Raw genomic sequence first — 25,309 nt, 5'->3', positions numbered from 1 at the left:
CCAAGAATAATAAAAAAAGGATGAGACTAATTTAGGGGATATAAAGAAATAAACGAAGTGATTGATTTATATTATAAATTTATTATTTTATTTTATTTTTATTTTTATTTATAAATTAATTAATTAATTTCTATTTTAATATAAAAGATAAATAATCTTTAAAATATAAAATTTATTAGTGAATACTTATATGAATAAATAAAAGAAATAAAACTAAAGGAATAACATTAAGAGAGAAAAATCATCACATAGAAATAAACAAAAGAAGGAAGTTAAATAAAATAAAAAATAACAGAAATTTGATTATATAAAATAAATGAATATATAAATAAATAAAAATAAGAATAATAATTAAATAAATAATTTAAGAAGAAAGGATAGAGACCCAACAATTATTTATTTTCCAGCAATCATCCTTGTTTAGATTACTAGGATTCATTTCTATTTCAATGGTTTCTCTAAATTTTCGATGAAAGAAAGGATCAACACTTGCAATGACCCAGGCCTCTTCAATGTAGAAGTTGTGTTTTGTTTTTTCTGCATGTTATGCCAAAGATGAGGAGCGGGTCCTCCCATGTTTTATGTCGGCAGCGTGCTCGTAAATATTTTGATTTATCGAGAAGAAAATTTCACCAACGTATGGTGTCCCGCAAGAACATGGAATTACATAAACACCTCTCAAATCTTTAGGGTCCATGGGGTATTGAACCGATCTTAAGGAGATTTGAATGGTGTTAAGGGGCCTAAAGCTGGAGGGAACCTTATGTTTCCTTAGGATCCTAGCAATCTTGTTCGTGGTCTCTTGTATAAAAGGAAGATGACCCCTATAATTCAATCAATGGGTTATTTCTTAATCAAAGAATGATCGAAAACACATGAGTGATTATTTGTCCAATCTCACCAAATATTAACTAAGGTTTCTTTTATGTGAATGAATGAGAACAAATTCAATTTTTAAGTGCCTTAAACATAAACTTGAGAATTGAAAATAAGCATGAGCACTAGCAAGAAAAGAATCAAACACAACAAACATTGACGACGGAGTTCAACGCTCATGGACTATGTCTTCGGGTCCGCTTCCAATCGGCGTTCGTTATGTTAGGAATGATAAAAAAAACTCTTTATATAAAATATCACCAATCTATACTGTACATACAAAAATTGTTGGTTACTATCAGAATGAAGACCTCCACCTCTGCTCTCCAACACAACTCACCGTTCTCAAAAAGCCCAAGGATGTCCAAGTTATGCCTAAAAAGGAATTGCAGGCACAGATATTACATAGTATTCAGCCCCAATATATAATTCCCTTCCGCCTTGACGTAGTGGTAATCCTATTAGATAGGCCACAGGAGGTCTTCGGGTCAAACCCACGGCTCTCCTCGGTGGACTTTGGCAACATATTGTATTGACATAGTAATTGGTTGCATTGGCGCAAACCATATAACAAATTGATATACCAAAGTTTTTAATGTCATAACCCTTGGTGCAAATGTTATACGAAACATGGCATATGGTTATGTTAAATTTGTTGGCAAATATATTTATATACCTGGCAGTTAACAGAACCACAGACCCATGGAATTTAAAATGATATGTAAATTATAAATTTTAATCCTATAAGTCATAAACCTTCATCTTGTATGAAGGTTGAAACCTATTGTAAATAACCATGAGAAAAATCTGGGAAAAACCTTCCTAATCCAGTTTGAGTTAGGAAGGTACAACCACTTCTTAGAAGGCGGGTAGTATTTTATTAAAAAAGTGAGTTGGTTCTTGTGCGAATGAATACTTAAGTAAATGCGGCGAGGCGTGGTTTGATTTTTTGGTAACTAAGGACAAAATAGAATGACATATTCAACAGAAAAATAAATCAATGAAATATCCCTCAGCTACAAATAAAATACAATTAAATTCCAATCCTGAATGGTGGGACAGAGGTGTTTGAATAACCCCAGCACCATTAAATTCCAATCCTGAATGGTGGGACAGAGGTCTTTGAATAACCTCAGCACCTTCCTGATGCTGTAGTAGCTACAAGTTTCAACTCTATAGCTACGTTCGGGTGGAAGTAGAACAACATTATAGTGGTCGAGCTGAATATAAACGAAAATGATCTTCCAGAAAATATAAATTGGAGGAAAAAGAACTAGTATTAAAGGGGCATAGGATGCACGCGACATATTCCCAAGCAATGAATTAATAATTATGGAAAGATAGTACAGTGCATTGAGTTCCATACTCCATACAAATACTAAGTGAATAAATATCACAGGGCGAGATGACCTTGGTTAATTACAAACTACAAAGGCTTACTTTCCAGACGATCATATGTGTATAGAAGAAAAGACTGGAATAGATATGCTGAAACCGAGGAGGATTCATAATATCTCGATAAATTTTTAGAAAAGAAGATATACTTGTATATATACTTGAAAAGTTTAAGGTACCAAAATTCGAATAAATAGTAGAAGTACCAAATATTCTCAATCATAATAACGATAAACTTATGTTAAATTGAAAAGGGGTATTACACCCTTTTAAATGCGAAAAATTCAACTACAGACTTGTTGTAAGCATGATGGACAGTGAAAAAGAAAAAAATATATTACAATTACAAGTTGGGAACTCTCCATCGGCAAGGTGCCATAAAAATCCATCACAGAATAACGTAAGTGAATCGACCTGAAACCTTGCAAAGCATCAACCGGGAACGGTGCGAAAACATTAGTTGAATAATTTTATTAGTTGCAACTGAGCAGATGAGCGAGAAAATAGCACCAACCTCCATACCTGTATCTGTTATAATATACAGGAAAACAAAACCACACTGTGAGTAAGGGAACGTGAATTGTAAATTCAATTATAAGTTTTACACGCAACGAGTAAAATAATTACCTCTAGTAAAGATTGTATTAGCAGCTTCCTTCGTGATTGAAGCGGAAACACCAGAGTCACGTAGAAAATTATAATGTGTATCATTATAACTATTCCGAACAATCAACAATCAACATTGATTAAGTAAAAAGGTTTGAAAAGGTAGAACTATATTATACCTGGTGGTAGTAGGAACCAAAGCAATTCTCGTGTGTGCCTAGCTATGCGAAATATCGAACCAAGAGTTGTAGTAGCAATATGGGTGATTTCCCTATGGCCAGAGTAGAAAGAATAAAAAATAATAAAAATGAAAACCCTGGTTTATGGCTACAACAATATGGTGACAATAAAATTACCGGATGAGCATAGCCATGTTGGAAGAAATTAAATAATTCTAACTACCCGCTACCAATGTTCAACAACCATTTAAATGCTGATTCTAGAAATCATTAAAAATAGGCAAAGCTTTTCCAGGAAGCCACCGATTGAATTGATCTCCACAAACTTCTCTAGCTTGTATATATACTTGTTAATCGATGAATGGAAGTATGTGTTTTTGTGTTTAGTGTTTGTGTGTTGAGTTCAAGAGCTGTGCGCCTCTGATCTCTTTCATGGTATCAGAGCAGGTGTGAGGTCGAGAGCATGTGTAAGGCTCGGTGGAGTGTATAAGGAGGTGAGATATCGTTGTAAAGTGAGGTGTGAGCTGTAGCTGAGAGCTTTGTCGGTATAGATCTCAGTATTACATATTCCTGCGTTGGAGCCAACCAGCAGCGACGTGTTGGTGATCTGTTTTTTTCAGCGTGGTGTGCGTGCTGCCACTATTGAAAGAGCGCTGATGATACTAGCATTGTCTGTGAGATCGAAGGGTGTGTGGGATGCCACCAAAGTCAAATGCCGGGAAGCACAATCCGGAGCCATGAAGGCATTTCCTGAACATCTCATAATCAGAGTGAACGACATAATTGGAAAGTAAGTTTTGGCTAAATTTCGGTGTAATTTGTTGAAGGATTGAGGATTTTTGAAATCTGTTGTGTTTATGCTTGGCGACTCTGATAATGAAATATATCCGTGTGGACCTGTTTTAGTATTGGTGTTGGTGTAAGAAAACAGCATTTGGCTGATTATGGTCAATCTGTCACTGTAACGCGCATGTCATCTATGTTTTTTTTTATGCTGTAAGCTAGTGCTTATATATATACTGAACAGACAGGGAGGTTGCCTGAGTTTTTTTTGTGATTTTGTGACTAAGTCTGCTATGTGCCAAGTAGCCTTAAAATCTATCAAGCATTTATGCATACGTGGCATATAAATGTGGTAATGGATCGTTTTTATAGAGATATGTTGTTCGTAGTATTAAGAGGAGTGTGGAGGTGCCAATATAGTGGATGTGATAAACAACAAAATAAGAGTCCAGAGGTATTTCTTGTTGGAAATTTGGTTTATTTTGACACTTTATTATTGATTAAGGAAACATTGAAATTGTGAAAGACAAATTTTTATGGTGCATGTGTGAGATTTAGTGAAATTTGGTTCATTTGGATTTAGATTTGGTGGCATTTTGGTGATTAGAGAAAGTTTTTTTTCATCATGGCAAATTTATTGCTTAATAATTATATGAATGAATCCACCAAACTTGATGGAGAAAATTATGTGAATTGGAAATTCAAGTTAATGACTATTTTAGAAAGAAATAATTTGTGGTTCATTGTGAGTGGGGATAAGCCCAAACTCCACTGTTGCAGGTTCTATTTCAGATTGAGAGAGAAGGGAGACAAAAGCAAAGGTGTTGTTGCACATGTCCTTAAATGACAAAATTATTCCTCATATTAGAGATTGCAAGACATCAAAAGAAACATAGGATACACTGAAGAGTTTGTATGAAACAACAAATACAAACCGAATCTTGTTTTTGAAGACTAAGGTTTTATCTCTAAAAATGGAAGCAAATGAAAGTATAAGCAATTACATATCTCGTATCAAATATTTAAGTGATAAGTTAGGAGATATTGGTGAAAAGGTGTCTAATACTGACTTTGTCACCATCATATTAAATGGTTTAGTGCAAGATTATCAAATATTTGTTTCAAGTCTTGCAGCTAGAGAGAAACCCCTTTCATTTGATGAATTGACAAGAATTCTTCTACAAGAGGAGGAGAGGATGAAGAGTTTTAATTTGGGCTCTAGAAGTTCAGATTTGGCATTGGTGGCCAAGGGCAAATATCCATACAGAGGCAAGCCATGGGACAAGAACAAAGGAGGCAAGTTTCAAGCAAAACAAAAAGGTATGACACAGTCTAAATTTCTAAAAAGAAATGATGAGTGTTATTATTGTGGCAAACCTGGGCATCATTCTAAAGATTTCTATAAAAGGAAATATAATGAGTCTAGGCAGAGAAACAGAAGGCATAATGGAAATTTTGTGGACAAAGATACCTCAATCAGTGATGGATTTAAAAATCTTAAATTGTTTGCTTCTGATGCTGCATTGTCTGTGGAAAATGATAATAAGAATGCTTGGTTCATTGATTCTGGTGCATCACTCCATATGTCTCGTAATAAGGAGTGCTTTGATGAATATCATGAAAATATTGATGGAACATATGTTTGCCTAGGAGATAACAAATCACTTAAAGTTCAAGGTTATGGAGTAATGGGTGTGAATTTGTCTAATAGACAAGAGAAACAGATTCATAATGTGATGTATGTTCCTGATATCAAAAAGAATTTAATTTATGTTTCTACTATTACTGACCAAGATTTGAAGGTGGAATTTGTTAAATCACAGTGTGTAGTGAAAGACATTCAAGATAAGTACAAGGTTATTGCCATAGGAACCAGAGTTGGAGGCTTGTATAAGCTGGATGTGACCAGGAAAAGTCATCAAGTTTTGGCATCTACAGCAATATCAACAATAGATTTATGGCATCAAAGGTATGGACATCTAAATCACAAAGATTTAATGCCACTTCAAAAGAACACTATCGTTGAAGGGCTTCCTGTCTTGAAGAATGATCATGTTGAATGTGAAGCATATGTACTTGGTAAGCAACATAGGAGGAATTTCCTATATATAAAGAAAAAAAGCAAAGGGAAATACTTGAATTAATTCATACTGATATATGTGGACCTCGCAAACTAGATCTATTGGTGGAGCATGGTATTTTCTTATTTTTGTGGATGATAGATCTAGATATACATGGGTTTATTTCATAAGAAAGAAGAGTGATGTTTTTGAGTATTTTAAAGAATTTAAAAATATGATAGAAAAACAAACTGGTAATTATATCAAAATTTTGAGATCTGATCAAGGAGGAGAATTCAAATCAATATTGTAAAAGCAATGGGATTCTACAACAATTTACAGTGCCACATACACCTAAGCAAAATGGAGTTGCTGAGAGGAAAAACAGAACACTAATTGAATGTGCACGTAGTATGCTTCAAGGTAAAATATCTCTAATGTTTTTTGGGTTGAAGCCATTAATACTGCTGTTTATTTGAAAAATAGGAGTCCAACCAAAATTTTAGAGCTTAAAACACCTTTTGAAGCATTTTATGGGTACAAACCAAAAGTGAGTCATTTAAGAGTTTTTGGTTGCAAGGCATATGCTCATATTCCTAAAGATGAAAGAAGAAAACTTGATGCAAAGTCAATTAAGTGCATATTTATTGGTTATTGTGATAATCAGAAAGCATACAAGTTGTTTGATCCCAGTACTCATAGATTGCTTGCAAGTAGGGATGTGGTGTTTCATGAAAATACAAATGAAGGTGATAAAATAAATAATACTAGTGTGTGGCGTGATATTGATGGTTATGTCAAATTAGATCCAAGCGTTGAACAAGAACAGGAACAAGCACAGGAACAGATACAAACTCAAGAGCAAGGAGCATCAAGCAATCATGATACTCCAAGAAGAGGAGAGGAGACTCCGCAAAGCAAAAAGAAAGATGAAAGCAGTAAAACTCCAAGAAGGTCATCACGTCAAAGTCAGGTACCTGTAAAGTATAAAGATTATGCATTAATGTCTCATGTTATGAATGTTGTAGAACCTTCAAGATATGATGAAGCTAAAGAATATGAAGAATGGAGAAATGCAATGAATGAAGAATATAACTCTATAATGAAGAATGACACATGGGGATTGACAAAGTTACCTAAAAACAAAGTTCCCATAGGATGCAAATGGCTTTATAAATCTAAATTTGACGTTGATGGAAGTATTGATAAATATAAAGCTAGATTGGTTGCAAAAGGATATTCACAAAAGGGGGGAATTGATTATGAAGATACTTTTGCACCTGTAGCTAAGTTGAACACAATTAGAATCATGATAGCATTAGCTACCAAATATAATTGGAAAATGCATCAGTTAGATGTCAAATCTGCATTTTTGAATGGTGAGTTAAAAGAAGAAATTTATTTAGTTCAGCCTGAAGGGTTTGTAAAACAGGGACAGGAACATCTGGTTTGCAGGGTAAAGAAAGCTTTATATGGCTTGAAACAAGCACCAAGATTATGGTATGTGAAAATTGATTCTTTCTTTTATGAAAAAGGTTTTATGAGAAGCAAAAATGATCCTAACTTATATATCAAGGAAGATGAAGACAAGAATGTTGCTTTAATATCTGTATATGTTGATGATCTAATCATAACAGGGAATGCATGCAAGTTGATTGAAAAAATTAAAAATCAGTTGTCACATGTATTTGAGATGAAGGATCTTGGTGAATTGCATTATTGTTTAGGTCTTGAAGTTTGGCTGGTAAGACACTGATCACACAAAGAAAATATACAAGGGAAATCCTTAAAAGATTCAATACGATTGAATGGAAGGCAACATCTACTCCTTTAGAACAGAATGTCAAATTGTGCAGTGATGATGGAACCAAAGAGGTGAATGGCACTATGTACCATCAACTGGTGGGAAGTCTGAACTTTCTCACCACTACGAGGCCTGATATAGCATATTCTGTCAGCATACTTAGTCAGTTCATGGCTAAGCCTTGTGAAAGCCACTAGAAAGTAGCAAAGAAAGTCCTTCGATATTTGAAAGGAACACTTAATTTTGGCATTATGTATACTGATGAATTTGATGTTGAATTGGCAGGTTATTCTGATTCTGACTCGGCAGGAAATCCAGATGATAGGAAATCTACTACTGGATACGTGTTCAATATTGGTTCAGGACCAATATCATGGAGCAGTAAGAAACAACCAACTATTTCATTGTCATCCACTGAATTTGAATATAAAGCATTATGCAGTGCTACCTGTGAAGGAATATGGCTTAGGAGGATACTTGAAGATGTTGGAGAAACACAACAAGCACCTAGATGTGACAATCAAAGCACTATCAAATTGGCAAACAATCATATATATCATGCAAGGACAAAACACATTGAGACACAACATCATTCTGTAAGAGAAAAATTGCAATCAAAAGAAATTGACTTATTATATTGTAATACAAATGAAAATGTGGTTGACATGTTCACCAAGCCTTTTGGAAAGGCTAAATTTGAAATGTTTAGAAATAAGTTGTACATTGTAGAAAATCCAAATTATAAGCCTAGCTGAGACTTAGACCAGCAGGCATGACAATTAGGAGTATAGTGTCTTGTTTATTGTATGTAGTTGGAATTAAGGGGGAGTGTTGGAAGAAACTAAATAATTCCAACTACCAGCTACCAATGTTCAACAGCGATTTAAATGCTGATTCTAGAAATCGTTGAAAATAGGCAAAGCTTCTCCAGGGAACCACCGACTGAACTGATCTCCAGAGTCTTTTCCAGCTTGTATATATGAATGGAAGTATGTGTTTTTGTATTCAGTGTTTGTGTGTTGAGTTCAAGAACTGTGCGCCTCTGATCTCCGTCAAGCCATACCTTAACCAGTAAATCTCTAGAGCAGCGAAAGCTAGAACACTTGGCAAGCGTTGAATCCGAGTCTTTGCCACCTGGTAAAATTCCCGAACTAAAATTCGAACCGAGACCAGTGAAATAGAAGCGTAAAGGAGGATTAGAGAGTCGGTATTTAGACCTTTAAATCCGAAGAAAAAGCAAGAAATAAACGAACGCAACAAAAGGTTTTTCCCTGTCGAAAAGGAGTGAGTAAGATTATCCATCTAAAGCAACAAATTCGGAGGTTAATGCTTTGCTACAGAAAATGGTGTAAGTGCACGAATGAACAACTAAAATATTAAACTTAAATTAAAAACAACAGGTGAATGTATTTAAATAGGCAGATTGCAGAACTTACGAGTGAATAGGCATGGCGTTGTGAAAACGGAAGCGCAGAAGAAAAGACATCGACACTTACTTCTCCCATTCATGGCTTCGTTACCAACTTGTGGACCCTCAGCAATGCCAAATGTAGTCCACTATGAAAAATCCTTGACATATCTCCTCCATGTCCATATAGTTCGCTTCTAAGAAGAACACGGATCGAACACGCTCAGTGAACCATGGACAACGAAACAGAGAGTCGTTGCACAAATGACTAGAAAAGATTGAGGTAAGGGTTTAGGGTTAGCGGGACAATTAGCAGTCGTTAGATCGCCTCGATCGATCTGAACCTTCCACAAAAATCAAAGACTGACATACACACTCCTCCCATGTGACCTGCGATAAAGGCTGAGTGGCAGGAGAAGAGTGGGCATGCAACGCCCCAGGCATACTATCTTCCCGTCAATCGCTAAGGGTAGGTTGGGACAGTTGGAGCACACCATAGGAGGAATAAAGCTATGGAACAATAATTTTTCAGTTACGTGATAAATTTCAACAATGTAGGAATACGTATATTATAAGTTAAGAGTTAAACCAATAAATGGGTGCATGTCCAAAGTTTCAAAACTTCATTAAAGCCTAAAAAGGCTTGGGATATTAATCTAGAAACAATACACATGGTGGGTGAGTAATGATACCCTAAGTGAACTATGAAACGTCGAAATTCATATAGATTGCCCAAATATCACAGGTAGAAGAGTAGGGTATATGTATATAAGGGATGGGTACATCATGAGAGTATGGTTATGATAAATAGGACATTAAACTTCTTTTTATTATCACCCTAATTACAATAAGTGCAAGTTACTATCATCATATTAAGTGAATGTTTGAAAGTGGTGATTGAAAGAATAAAAAATCTTGTATAATTGAGTGACATGACATGAGAACACCCAACTTTTGAGCAAGGAAATGATGGGACTTAGCATGAAAATATTGCTTTGTATGAGTTTTCTTTTGAAAAACTTGATGGGAGAAAGAACCATCTTTTTTCTTTGTAATAAGGACATCGAGGAAAGGTAAGAGCTAGGCTGATTTTATTTATTTGTTTGTTTTTTTATTTAATATAATATCTTTTATTCATAAATAAATTTTCCTTAGTTAAAATTAGTTGTTAGATTCTAGCTATTATTAGTAATTATCTCTACATTGCCCTACTTATTTAAAGAGTTGTGTTTAGTGAGACTTTTTGGAAACTTTTTCGGTGGGCTTTTCCTGTTTAATTTCTATAAAATTCAGCATGATTTTATTGAAATCACAAGCTTGATGGGTAACCCCTACACAATCGAAGTGCCCTAAGCTGTTTTAGGGTGTTGAATCCATATATATAGTCAAAAAACCAGTAAATAACACAAATCAAGATTTCACCTTAAAATTTTCCACAAAATTCCACCCAAAAATCCAAAAGATCGCACTAAAAACAAATCCTTTATTTAATACAATGGCATGCCATCTGATCCTCATAATAAACTACACTAAATCGTTCAAAACACATCTACAAAACACATCTACAGTGATGTCCTAAAATTTTCTTAACACAATATATACCCTCTCAATGGTCATAAAATAAACATCCCAATACTTTAAGTTCCATGGATTTCTCCAGCTTCCTTTTACAAATGGTCTTCGTCAATACTCGGGATCTCATAGAGTGAAACGGTTGGCGTAATGTTGTCCGATGGTAATCTAGCCATTCTTTACGCGTAACACGGATAGCAATAGATGTTTGAGTGGAAAACTATTTTTCCTACTCCATTTGGTTTTCTTGCTGAGGGACCAACCAATTACTTTCTTTCCTTTTCGTTACCTTGTTTTCTGGACAAAAAGTTGGATTGGCTGATGTACGTTGACAACAAATTATAAAGCGAGAATATCATAAATGGAAGAACGTGAATTATCTTGCTCTTGCATGTCGTGCGCTCCATGTGGATCGTGCATCTTCGGAGACATGTAGTTGCTTAAATATGACTCTAATCTTATTTGATTCTTGAGGTGGCCAGAAGCAATAGATTGATGAGGCCTTGACCGCATATATAAATTGCCCGCTCGGGTCCGCTTGGCATGTTGTCGGGCAATGAGACACACGGTCTGTAGGCAAGAGTACACATGCCGGTCCTAGATTAGACTAGCGATATCACAGCTCCTCTCCACTATTCTTTCTGCACACCATGTGTTTGTAGGTGTTCTCGTGTTCCCTGATCTGGATGGATGTGTGACATTGAGTTGTATTAATACACGCCTTGGATGTTCTGAGAGGCAAGAAATTACTAGTCTAGGACTCTAGTGCCAAAGAGATAGATAAGAAGATCTTGATCCTGAGACGAAGAAAATTAATTAAGCGATTGAGCATTGATCGCAATCATGAGTTCGACTCTTGTTTTCCTTGGAGCGTCTCTGCAGTCATTGATACCTGCTGTTGTTCGTAGTCATGGCAAACATAAGAGGTCAAGCAGCATGCCGACATCCAAAGCGCACCCGTTGCTTGCTGGTTTTGAATACCTTACACTCAATGATTGATTCCTTTTACTGGATATACACAAGCTGGTCGTAGCTAATTTTATGCTTAAAATATCGCTTTCTCCATGTCCATGGATGATTTAGTTTGTCCCCATTATTGACGTGAACATAACCTATACACAAATAATTTTATTTAATATTTTATCATTCTAAATCGGTAACCTATAAACAATTATTTTATTTAATATTTTATAATTACACCGAAGCCGTTCCATAGGAAAACACTGTTCACGCCGAATTTCCTCGCTCCAATTTTGTTCTCCTCTATCCAGGGTTGGAATTTGAATTACTTTTTACCCATTATACATTTTGACGTTTTAGGTATTTATTCTACTCTTCAGGAAACATTATGTTTAGGATTACTATTTATTCTACCCTTCATGAAACATTATGTTTAAAATTTTGCCCTTCAAGAGTGATGTTTTGATGATAAATTAACCCTTCACTAATAAATGTTTCATTAAAAACACATATCTATCATAATAATAAAAAAAAACAAAATGACCATAACACATAAATGACTTATTGAATTCTCAATTTTGGTTTGAAATTGTATGGAACACTCACAATAAAATCTTCATAACTCTGAAATCAAATGTCCTTGATCCAGACATGCCATAGCATTTGTATATATGAGATATTACTAAGGATATCTTATGGGATATATAAGATGACCAACAAAGTAAAACTATAAGATGGACTATCCTCTACATCCTCTCCACGATTGTAATCACATGGAATCAACGTGGGGGTCCACCGCGGAGAGTTTGTATTCAAGAAAGTACAATGTATTGAAAGTGTTTTAGTATTTCATAAGTGGCGGTATGTCATTCTTCATAAGCCATATCATTCAAAGCTTTTAAGTGATATGTTGAGACACTCGATATCTGGTGCATATTGTAGTCGAACTGACACTTCCACTGTTCCACAGGCGACATTGTGACATAAGATAACCTTCATAAGTGAGTGGTGAGTCGGTGACACTTTGACAAGCCTCTCGCCCAAACAATCCAATAAAGTTGGGTGGCCAATACACTCAGGGAGAGCAAGTGGCTACAAGAAAGATTGTGGTCCAAATTTATTATGACAAGGAAGAGGTTTTGTTCTTTTATCTACGTAGGTTTGATGATGCACTAACACACTCATGGATTGATTGTTTGTTTCATTCAAGTGAGAATTTTAATGATGTTTGCATAAGAGATATATACATATTCATTGGATTTCAAGAAACTATTTTGACTCGGATTCTAATCCAACTTACAGTGATCAAATGAAAGAATTGTGAGTTATTGAACAACATTCCTTTTAAGGAGTATGAAATATATATTTTTTCTTCCCCTTGTCCCTTCTAGGTGACACCTATGGGAATTCAATAATACTAAGATCGAGCATTTGATGAGACCTCATCATGAACAAAAACATTTCAAACCAAGCCAAATTTGTTGAGTTGTGGGCATATATATATATATATATATATGACATTATTTGATATAAAGTCTCTATTAGACTAGATGCTTATTGATCACTTAGTTTTCTAGATATATATTTAAGTAGAGTAGGTAATAACCTTTGTTAAATGGTCTCAGATTCATTTTCCATGGTTGTGTATCCTTAGGCTATAGGTTAATAAAAATATGTTTTTCTTTCTATGTGTGTGCATATTCAAATTCACTCAAGAACTCTCTTCAATTGGCATGGTCCACTCATATGCACCTCAAGTTGCATCAACAAGAAAGCAAATTATTCAAAGGTGAAAAAGGGGTCTAAATATATTTACCCAAGGAAAATTGAAAGCTTGTAATATTAATGGGACAAAAGATAATAGAGAAAAGCTAAGAATGTGAAGCCTGGGAATAAAAGTACCTAAAATTGTTATTTATAAGTTTATAGTTTCTTTTTGTAATAATTCCTAAAGCATAAAAGAGCCAAACAAAGGTCATTTCTAGACGGTTTTGCAAAAATTATTATGTTTACAATTCAGTTCTTCAACACCATCTCTACATTTATTAATTTTAATAAATTAATAAATAGTTTCTAGTGATGTTTTAGATTCGTTTCATTCTCATGGTCAAGTTGTAAAATTAATAAATTAGATTTTGGTTTACTTGAATGCTTAACCCACTTAACGTACTACACGTGTTTAAGCCCACTTAACGTACTACAAGTATGTGTTTAAGTAACACACCTTGTTGGTGATGGATAGAGTAAACATAAACCATAGTAATAGTTAAATATATACACATTTTTTACAAATTTTATAGAAGAATTGTATTTATAAATCAGAATTGTTGACGATTTTATTTTTAGTTCTATAGTATGTCTTAAAATTGCTTTTGTTTGGCTAAGAGTTTGATTTCATGGAATTTAAGGAAATAGGTTAATAGCCCAAGGCTCAGAGACATTTGGTAAGAGTGAAATGCACACTCAAACTACTAGTAAGGTAATTCTAGGGTATGGTTTTTCTTGAATAACCATGATGAATCAACCTGCATTAGGTAATTCCAAGGCCATGATGAGTCAACCTGCATTATGGATAACTATGAGTGATGATTGTCCCCAATGTGAATTTCTCAACTGAATTATAATCATTTTCCCCACTATGTTAAAAAAATAAACAAAAAATATTAAAATATTATAGAGAGCAATTCACTAATTTTACTGAATATATTTCAAGTATATTTTTAACTAAAACATCATAAAGAAAACACTAAACTTTTTTAAAAAATTACATTTGTCAAATTTTGATGGTTTAAAATTGAAGAGAATTTTAAACATACGGAATTGAATTATACATTAAAAAAAATGATTTAATCCACATAAATCCACAATTTCTTTAAAACACACCCTACTTAATTCCAATCCAAAAAAATATATAGTTAATAATAACCCAGCTCTGAGCTGGATGGTCATGAATAATATATTTCAGCAAGTATTGTCGAAGCCAAAACATGCCTTATCATCCTCATAATTTTAATTAGCCACATGTAAAATAAAAAAAACTGCCTTTAATCTATATTTTTAATTAAAATATATATAAAATACATAAATAATCTATATATATATATATATCAAATTTTTAATGGTTTAAAGTTAAAGAGAGTTTTAAATGCACTGAATTAATTTATACATTAAAAAAAATGATTTAATCCACATAAATCTACAATTTGTTTAAAACATATTATACTTAGTTCTAATCCAAAAAAATAGTTAATAATAACCCAGCGCTCTGAGCTGGGTGGTCATGAATAATATATTTCAGCAATTATTATCGAAGCCACAATCACGAAGCTTATGATGCACACTAATTTTAATTTCAGCTGTAAAATAAAGTCGAGAAAACTGCCCTTATCGTCCTCTCATTTTTTCAATCCTTCAAAATAATCATCAGAAAGCAACTAGGTTTTTTTTCTATAACCAATTTTCAAACCCTTATTCACAAATTGACACAACTTCAACAACTATACAACTCTACAAATATTATGGTCATAACCGCAAATTGACACAGCTTCAACAATTATACAACTCTACAAATATTATGGTTATAACCGCAAGACTAGAATAACCAGGAAATCCTATAATTATGAAGATAAAATTACACTGCAAGCAAATTGTTCGGATTTCAAAATTACACTGCAAACCCATTGTCGGGATTTCAAAATTAAGTGTTATAGTAACACTTTGTTCAAATTTAGTGTCTGTTCCAAGATGAATGGATAGGTATAGACTCTGGATAAGATTTCAATAACGTTTTCAGAAAAACCTTAGCCGTCAAAAATACGTTCTGTATCCTTCCAAACACGTCATGCCTGACGGTCATTTAAAAAAGTTCAACGTATTTTACGGGCAAAATGGTCTCCGACGAGCAAAATGGCCGTCAAATTCCAACGCTGCCTCTATCTAGTGAAAATCTGACACATGGAAAAGATGTTGCACAAGTCATGTTTCCACCTTATTCCTCTCCTTGGGTGTTATCAGCCCACCTATTTCCACATTACTCCTCGGGCGTCGTCATGCCTGTTTGGTACAGGGTTCGAGTTTCAGCGGCCAGCCCCAAATTACTGTTTTCTTTGCACACATCGCATTTTCAACTTAATAACGAAGTTAGGAAACGTTGTAGGATCGCAAGCAACAACAGAAATAAGCACCAGACATAGATGTTCCTCCATAATTAATGAAGTATGGCAACAAACTAAATAGGGAAAATTTGTATAATGATACATTTTCGCATTCAATCTTGGGATCGCAACCATGACATTGTTGAATTCGATGTTCTTCCAGTTCGGCGTTGATTAATTGAGAAGTACTCGTTCGGGGTTTAGGCTTTTCTGTTAGAAATTTTCCATGGAGAAACCACTCCATTCTTTCACTGGGAATACATTAATTGGATTCTTAAACCACCATATATACAAAGACAGAACCAAACTTATGCATATCGACTAATCAAGAAAGTGTATAATCTACACTGTACATGAGAATTTCTCTCTATTTTCGCTCAGTTTTCGAAAACAGTCGCTTCAATATATCTTGAAGGTCATCCAAAACAGGTTTGCAGCTGCCAGAGCTTGGTATTTTCGTCACTACGTAAAATAAAAGTGAAATTTCTTTCCTCAGATCACTTGGGCATCCTAAAAAGAAAAGAAAGATTTCATATTAGATCTTCTCACGTGCCAGTGTATTTCACAGGTACACACTATGAAGCTTAACTAAACCATTTGTTGACTAGGGGAATTTAAGAGGCCCTTATCAAGAAAATTAATTTGAATCAATTTACTAAACAAGGGACTGAAGAATCATGGCACCCAATTAGCTCCATAATGATCGAATCATGTGTGTAAAAACAATTATTCATACAAAGACATAGTAGATTACAAACATACAAGATTGGACCAATTATATTTGGGAGAACAAAAGCATTTGGCAGACCTAGAGCAGAAATTAAATATCCTACACCCTGTTGGAGTCTTCAAGGAAATCAACAAGGTTGTAGGGTTTACAAAGTTATTTAATCATTCAATAATTGAACAAGAATGGCATAAATAGAAACTGAAATAAACATAGATAAGTAAACATAATGAATTTACATGGTAAAACCTTGACAATGTGTCAATGAAACTTTCACAGGGCAAGGGATTGGAAATCTATTAATCAAAGATTATTCTCCATGATAAAATCCTCTCGGTCATCCCAATCAATATGGGCACTTTGTTACATAACTCCTTCTTGTTATGAATCTTAATCCCTTTCCCGCGTCCATTCATCATCTCTTCTGCAAGCCAAGAGAAGCCAAACACCATTGCAACTTCTCTACTGTAACTGGCTTCGTGAATATGTCTGCACAATTCTCTTGCATATGGACCTTCTTGAGAGCCACTTTTCCACCATCAATCACATGTCTCAAAAAATGATACCTTACATCAATGTGTTTGGTCTTGTTGTGATAAGCTACATTTGTAGCAAAATGAATAGCACTCTAACTGTCACAAAATACATGCACTTTCTCCTGCATCCTTCCAATCTCATAAAGTAGACCTTTTAGCCAGATTGCTTCTTTACTGGCATCTGAAGCAGCTGTATACTCTACGTCGGTAGTGGACAAAGAAATTGTTTCTTGAAGCTTTGACATCCAACTACTTGCTCCACGAGTAAAGGCATAACCTGTAGTATATCTTCTTTTGTCCAAATCACCTGCATAATCAACATCCACATATCCACGGACTGATCTTTCACTACCATTAAATATGATGTAATGGTCACTTGTGCCTCTTAAATATCGAAGCACCCATTTCATTGCTCGCCAATGTTCTTCACCTGGATTTGTCATGAACCTGCTGACAACTCCAACTGCATGTGGAACGTCAGTCTTGTGGATACCATCGTATACATTAAGTTTCCTACAACATTTGCATATGTTATAGGAGACATATCTTCTCTTCATTAGTTCTACGACTCAAAACTGAAGAAAGTTTAAAATGGGAAAGTAATGGAACATTAACATGTTTCTTACTGTTCATACCAAAATTTTCAAGTACTCTTTCCACATACTTCTACTGTGATAACCAAAGCTTTCCATTTTTTTTGTCTCTGTGTATCTCCATGCCCAAGATATATTTTTTCCACTCCAAGATGCTTCATATCCAATGTCCTAGAGAGTTGAGTCTTTAACTTGTTAATCTCTTCCATGCTTTTTCTTGCAATAAGCATATCATCAACATATAAAACCAAGATAATGAATATGCCATTGAAACTTGTTGAGGCAAGTTAATTACCTATCATTTAATTTTCAACCCGGGGGTTTTGTAAAACTTGTGAAGCATACATGCACTGTATATGCTAGAAATTAACTGCCAATTTAGATCAATCTAACTACGAAACCAAATAAAGACAAACCAAATTGACCTATTCTAATTCAACAATCAATTCAAAAGAAATTATAGTACAATGTGTGGAATTGAAATCTTAATCTATCACACTTGCAAGAATTGAAATCTTGATCTACCACACTTGCAGGAATTGAAAAGCACACCACTCTTTCAAAAATGAAATTGCATGAAATGAAATCTACTCTAAGGGATCATGTGTGCATTATCAAATCAAGATCCTATGAGATGAATAGTCAAAACCACATGATATGAAATGAAAACAAAAACAATCATTCTTAACCTCTAGATATGAAAGCAAATAAAAACAATCACTCTTAAACTCTCACACAGGAAATTACATGAAAGCAATAAATCTTAATCTATGAAAACAATAAATCTTAATATATGAAAAACAATAAATCTCACACATTATAGGTGGCCAATCCAAAAGCATGAGGGATGGAATGTTGAGAGGCTCCAAATACAAGCATAACCAAATTGAAGTGAACATCATTTATGAGCATGGTGCCAAATCCAAATTCTATATTCAAAACATGAGCATTTCCTCAACTTTACACATGCCTTTGGAAGGAGGAGGCTCTCCTATTTATACAAAAACATAAGAAGCTACCTCATTAATGGAGGTCCATTATTCTCTCCCTAGATCCCTAGAAAATCTCATAGAGTTACAACTTAAGTAGGTAATGAGGAGACACATATCCTCTTTTACCTTCATCCAAATCTTCTTTGAAGAGAATTCGAATTTCAGCATTGGAGGCCATATAAGGGTGCCTTGAAAGCTTCCAAATGACCTACACATGTCATGAAACTCAAGCCACTATTAAGTATTAGCAAGTATATGCCATTTTTCTAAGTTTTAACCATTTAATTCACTTATAATACTAGAAATCATTAACTTTTAGAAAACCCAAATGAAACCCATATAATTATGAAAATGGAGGCTAATGAAAAGTTATATGGTCATGGAGTTGCGACATGTGAGTGAAATGGTGGCGGTAAAGGTGAAAGTGGATGATATTTCGAATACATTTTGGAGACTCTACAAAAGTCTTGAAGTATACAAAATGATCATACTCACTTCTAATGTAGTTCTGGCTCACCATGAAGGAGTCAAACTTCTTGTACCATTACCTAGGAGACTGCCTCAAGCCATACAATGATTTCTTGAGCTTGCAAACTATTCTTTTGTTGCGACCTTGTACAAAACCTTCTGGTTGTTCCATATATATCTCTTTATCCAAATCACCATGTAGAAAAGTTGTTTTAACATCTAATTGTTATAACTCAAGGTCAAGTAATGCGGTTAGTGCCAACACAGTATGAATAGAAACATGTTTTACGACTGGGGAAAAAATATCATGAAAGTCAATACCTTCAACCTAAGAATACCCTTTTGCAACCAACCTCACCTTATACCTCTCGCTACTATCATTAGCATTTTGCTTCAACTTGAAGATCCATTTGCATCCAACAACACTTCTCCCTTAAGGAAGTTCTACAAGATCCCAAGTTTTGTTCTTGGCTAAGGAATCCATTTCTTCGTCCATAGCCTTTTTCCATTTTCTACTATCTACATCATCCACTACTTCCTGATAACAAGAAGGTTACCCATCGTCATTAAGCAATGCAAAAGATGAAGCAGAATATTCATACCTTTTGGGTGTTTTTCTTTCTCTTATAGACCTTCTTAGAGTGACTGGTTGCTAAACTGGTTCTGAAACTTCAATAATTTCATTTGCATCTTCTTTACCTTTTCCTTCAAAAGTTTCTCCTTCCTTTCAACTTTCTGAAAAAGGTATAGCCTCCAACTGAATTTTTTGATTTGGTGATACATGTTCCTGTTCAATTTTTTCAACATCCGATTTTAGAAGAGAAGATTCATCAAATGTTACATCTCTACTAATGACTATCTTCTGTGAAGAAGGATCCCACAACCTGTATCCCTTTATTGCATAGTCATACCCAGCAAAGACATAACATTTTGATTTTGGATCTAATTTTGAGCGCTCATTTTTAGGAATAAGAGCATAGGCATCACAACCAAAAATACTTAAATGTGAATAATCACAAGACTGACCTAACCAAACTTCTTCAGGAATTTTACAATTAATGACTACTGAAGGTGATCTGTTAACTAAATAAAAAGCAGTAGATACTGCTTCTTCCCACAACTCCTTTTGCAGGTTAGCATTATTGGTCACGCTTCTAGATATTTCAATAAGAGTCAAATTCATATGTCAACAATGTCATTTTGTTGAAGAGTATAAATAATAGTTTTATGTCTAAAACTTTCTTCATCCTTGCAGTATTGTTCAAATTCTAGAGAGGTAAATTCACCGCCATTGTCAGTTCCTAGACATTTAATTAATGTGTCTGTTTTCATTTCCACCATTGCTTTAAATTGTTTAAAAACATTAAATACATAAGCTTTCCTTTTCAACATATAGACCCAGCATATGTAAGGGTTTTGGGAGTAGAAAACACAATGGGAGAATGAAGGCCCAACCATCAATGTCCTTTTCTCATCAGGAACTCTCGCCCCCTGCAACCCATGTAGATGCTTAATCATCATAATAATTACCCTTATATTCCTATATAGTGACCATGCTCTCAACTGTAACAATAACAATTAATATAACATTGGAATTTATCCATGTAACATAACATGTTCTGCAATTAGCTTCATTAACTCTATTAATGATCAGTATAAAAAAGTAAATACTCATTCCGATATCTTGTTTATTTTATTACCAAACACCATTATTTATACATGTATGAGTTGGAGAATCAGTAGTGATCTCCGCCAATTGCCCTGTCGACTATTAATTATGAATCATCTACCGGCGACTAGGGAACAATGATTGGTGCCATCGTGATTAATATTCTGACACCTCCCCTAAATCACGACCTACATGTTAACTTGCCTATTGGTCTAAGTCTCAACTAGAATTACAAAAATGACTCAAATTTTTCATTTTAACTTTCTTTGCTACAATATAATGATGCAATTTTTTCTTGAATTTGTTTCTCCAAACTTATTTCTTCTTCTTCTCACTGGATATCATTGTTACCACTAAGATGATGTCAATTCATTTCAACATGTTCACTTCCATCACTGAGATTTTTTAGAAATTGTTCAATTCACCTTGCAACTTCATTTTTTGTTTGCTTCTTCCTCACTGCTACTAATACCTACACACCGGTAAACATAACTTGCTCTTTAAACATTATTATTTATATTTATCATTATTAAAAATTTTGAAAATTAATAAAAAATAAACTAAATCTTTTCTAATACTTGAATTATTTTAAGAAGTCTAGTACTAAGAATATAAATAACAAAAAAATACACTTTATATTGTTTTTATGGTGAGCATTTCGATTTCGATTTCTATATTTAACATGATATATTTTATAACTATCTTTATTAGTATTTATTGGAAACCTAATTTATTTCATACATCTTGATGTTTCATTACGATTGATTTATAACTTCAATATAGAGTCTTCCAAGACCCATGAAAACACTTTTCACAAAAATAAATAATCTATATGAAGAAATGGTCTTTAGGATATACTTATACACCTATACCAGGCTACATAGCAAAAGAAATACATAAAATGGTTAAGGAACCTTGCATAAATATGAGAAGTTTTCAAATATAGCTAACAACTACTCTCCATTACACTCTTTATAATAAGTTGAACTTTATGAAATCTAACATTTTTTGAAAAAATAATTAATGGAATATTAAACTCTCTATAAATATTTATAAATATAGCGATTTTGAATCTTCATTTAATCTTAAGAAATTATTTCATTAAAGGTTCTAATAGTGAAATAGTTAATATGCATTGCTACTTACTTAGTAGAGCATTAACTTTGAATATCAGTAATTATATGCAACATTTAGGCTCTTCCTTACTAAACAATGTGATAAATTAACGTGGCCAAAGAAATATGAAATTACTTTCTATTATTACCAATTTTACCAATTACTTTTCTAGATTCTTCTAAACAATATTTTTTTTGTTTTTTAGGTTTGGATGATATTTAGCTTTGGAAAATATTTTCTCTTTAGTTTAATGACATTTGAAACTAAACAATAACAAAATATTTTTAAAATAATGTAATTTTATATAATTTGACAATATTAAGATGGCATTTCAGATAAAATGTACTTAGAAGCTAGAACTTCTATTTGCAAAATGTTATCTTGTATTAATGTTTTTACTAGAAAAATGTTAACTTGTATTAATGTCCTTACTACAAAATGCCAATTTGTACTAATGTGCTTAATGCTTCTCCTTGCTTTGGCAAATGTGCTCTTGCATCAAAAAGAAAATTGAAGGCCAAAATCACCCTAATACGGGAGAAAGTAAAAGAAATAGTATCATACCTTTTAATAAATTTTCACATTGAGGGGTGTATATATGTTTTTACTATGTAGTCTTTTTTGTTTTCATGTTTTAAAACATAGATTTAGAATAATGCATGTGCATTTTTAATTTTATTTATATGGATATTTACTTTTCATAATGTGCTCTTGCATAAAAAGAAAATTGAGGCCAAAATCACCATGAGATGGGAAAGTAAAAGAAATAGTATCACACCTTTTAATAAATTTTCACGGGGTGTGTATATGTTTTTACTATGTAGTTTTTTTTGGTTTTTATGTTTTAAAACATAGATTTAGAATAATTCCTGTGAATTTTTAATTTTAGTTATATGGATATTTACTTTTCATAATAAAATAAGAAACACTATATAACTAGAAATGTGTGTGAATTCTCAATGGAAATGAACCTTTATCATCTATGTGATTGATTTATATTAGATTACTATGTAATTTAATATATATATATATATATATATATATATATATATATTATGATTTCGAAGTGGAAAAAATAGAGGAATCAATTTATATGGTAAGTTTAATGGTAGGTTTTAGTATGGGAAATTAGCATTAAAACTTTTTAGAGTTATTTTAGGGGATTAAATGGTATTTTTAAAGGTAAAAATTTTCCTCACTTGTTTAAGGATATTTTGATTTTTATTTACATTAAGATACTTTTCCAATGGTACTATAATCATGTCAATTGGAACTCATATGCAAAAGTTATTATTTTTACAAGTTGACTTAACATGTTGACTACCAAGTTATGAGAGGATTCTCTACCATCCCCTATTACTCATACATATGTAAATAAGCATGTGTTCAATATGATTCTATAAGTTCCAAAACCATAACTCTAGTTTAAGGTGGAAGAGTTCAAAACTTTAGCCCTAGGTTGTTAGTAGACATTGTTAAATATTGACCCACTAGGAGGAAAATAGGTTCTATTATATATTATTGTATTTGTTCAATAGTTATATGAGAAGTTTGATATAGGTGGATATTGGTGGCCACCCTCCTATTCCACTTGGACCCCCACTATTGTTTCTTTTCAATTTCCTTAATTGTAGCACAACTTAGTATTTTTGGCAGTTTTTCGGGTCCTAAACTTCTAAAACCCTTTTGAGGGACTAAAAGACATTTTTAGGGAAAACGTAGAGATCGAAAAAGTCCCAAACCAATTTCTAGGATTTTTTTCGGCTTTCTCTTCAAGTTATTGAAAGCGAGGTATTATGATAGCCAAACAGAGATCATAAACCAAAGTTATAGCCCCAGGAAGTTGATGTACCAATTTACCCAAACAGGGCCCACAGTTTTGGCCCTTCATCTCCTAGGGTTAGGTTTTTGGATGCTTAAGGTTTTCCATTGTTTCTCAATAATAAATAGGCCTTTGAGCCTCATTATAACATAGTTCATAGGCATGTAGCCACCACATATCTTCTCATAGATAAGCTACCATCATCCAAACTAGTTTTATTTATATTTTGTTTGTAAGCATATTTTAGTCTTTGATATTAATGAAATTATGTGTTATTTCTGCTGCATCTTTGTATTTCGGGTTATATCAGAAATTTTTTGCGTTCCTGTTTAAGTTCGAATCAAATTTAGAGAGTATGATATAGGATGATAATATTTTGTCGTAGCCTTACAAGAAAAAATCTCATATAACTCCACAAAAAGTATCTCTTTCTAAAGAAATGAAACTAGAGTGGCCTCAATTTCTCGCCAAGTTTTCATTACATATTTCTTAGGATAAAAGTTGTGTTTATTCACGAATGTGTTTTTTAACTATTCGTTTACTCTATTTTCCAAATCTATTCTATTTTATACATTAAGCATAAAACAATAATTAAAGAATGTCAAATCTAAAGGAGATTAGCCTTCATAGTAAATGTTTTAGTATTTTATTTATGGAATATCCATCTTATTTTACACATCCTATTATGATATGGATTGGATCAATTATTATATTTCAAATTAAGTTATGTTATTTTCTTTTATTTGATGATCATAACTTTTATTAGTAGCATTTTTTAACATGCCTAAGCTTGAACATAAATATTTAATAATTGTTAGTTATTGTCAAGATTAGAGAAGCCCATAAGAGAATGAAAAATATCATATTCATGTAGAACGACATTTTTTAATATTATAATCAAAATTGTCCCAATATAATCTATTTATACCAAAAATTTCTATAACTTATTAATACAAATCATATGAACGATTTAAGGGAAAAGTTAACCTTACTTAGCCATTAGATAGAAGTGACATAATTCTAGCACACCTTTAGTATTCATGAACATTGAAATTACCTTTTTATATGACCTTATCGCTAAACATTTGAACTCATCAAGAACCTTTAAATCTTCCATATAATATTTTTAGGCAATGTATCAAAATATTTCCTAAAGAAAATGAATCAATAAAGGATATTGATATCACTATTTTAACTTTTCCCTATAATGATCATATGAATCATTAAATTAGCTTGCATATTTTTTTCTATTTCTTATTATTCCCTGCTCCTTTTGGCTACAGACTGTAGTAATTAATTTTCAACTATGTATTAGTCTCCACACATATCAAAACTATTCAATAAATCTTAAGCCAAAGTTTCATAAGTCATATAATTCATTAAGATTATCATGATAATTTTAACCAAAGTCCGTGGTTTGAGGTTTTATTTGGCCTCTTTTCGAGGCACTAACCGAAATTAGCTTATATTATTTCAGTTTAAAATTATTATATACAATACATTATCAAACTTTATCATCTAGTTTTTTTTCCCGGTGAAATAATGCCAACATTACTTCACTCACAATAAATGTCTAACTCCATGGATTT

The sequence above is a fragment of the Pinus tabuliformis genome, chromosome 1_1, assembly GCF_031772625.1.
Source record: "Pinus tabuliformis cultivar Carrire ecotype Pingquan chromosome 1_1, CPIR1, whole genome shotgun sequence".
Lineage (NCBI taxonomy): Eukaryota > Viridiplantae > Streptophyta > Pinopsida > Pinales > Pinaceae > Pinus > Pinus tabuliformis.
Note: the sequence above shows the minus strand (reverse complement) of the source record.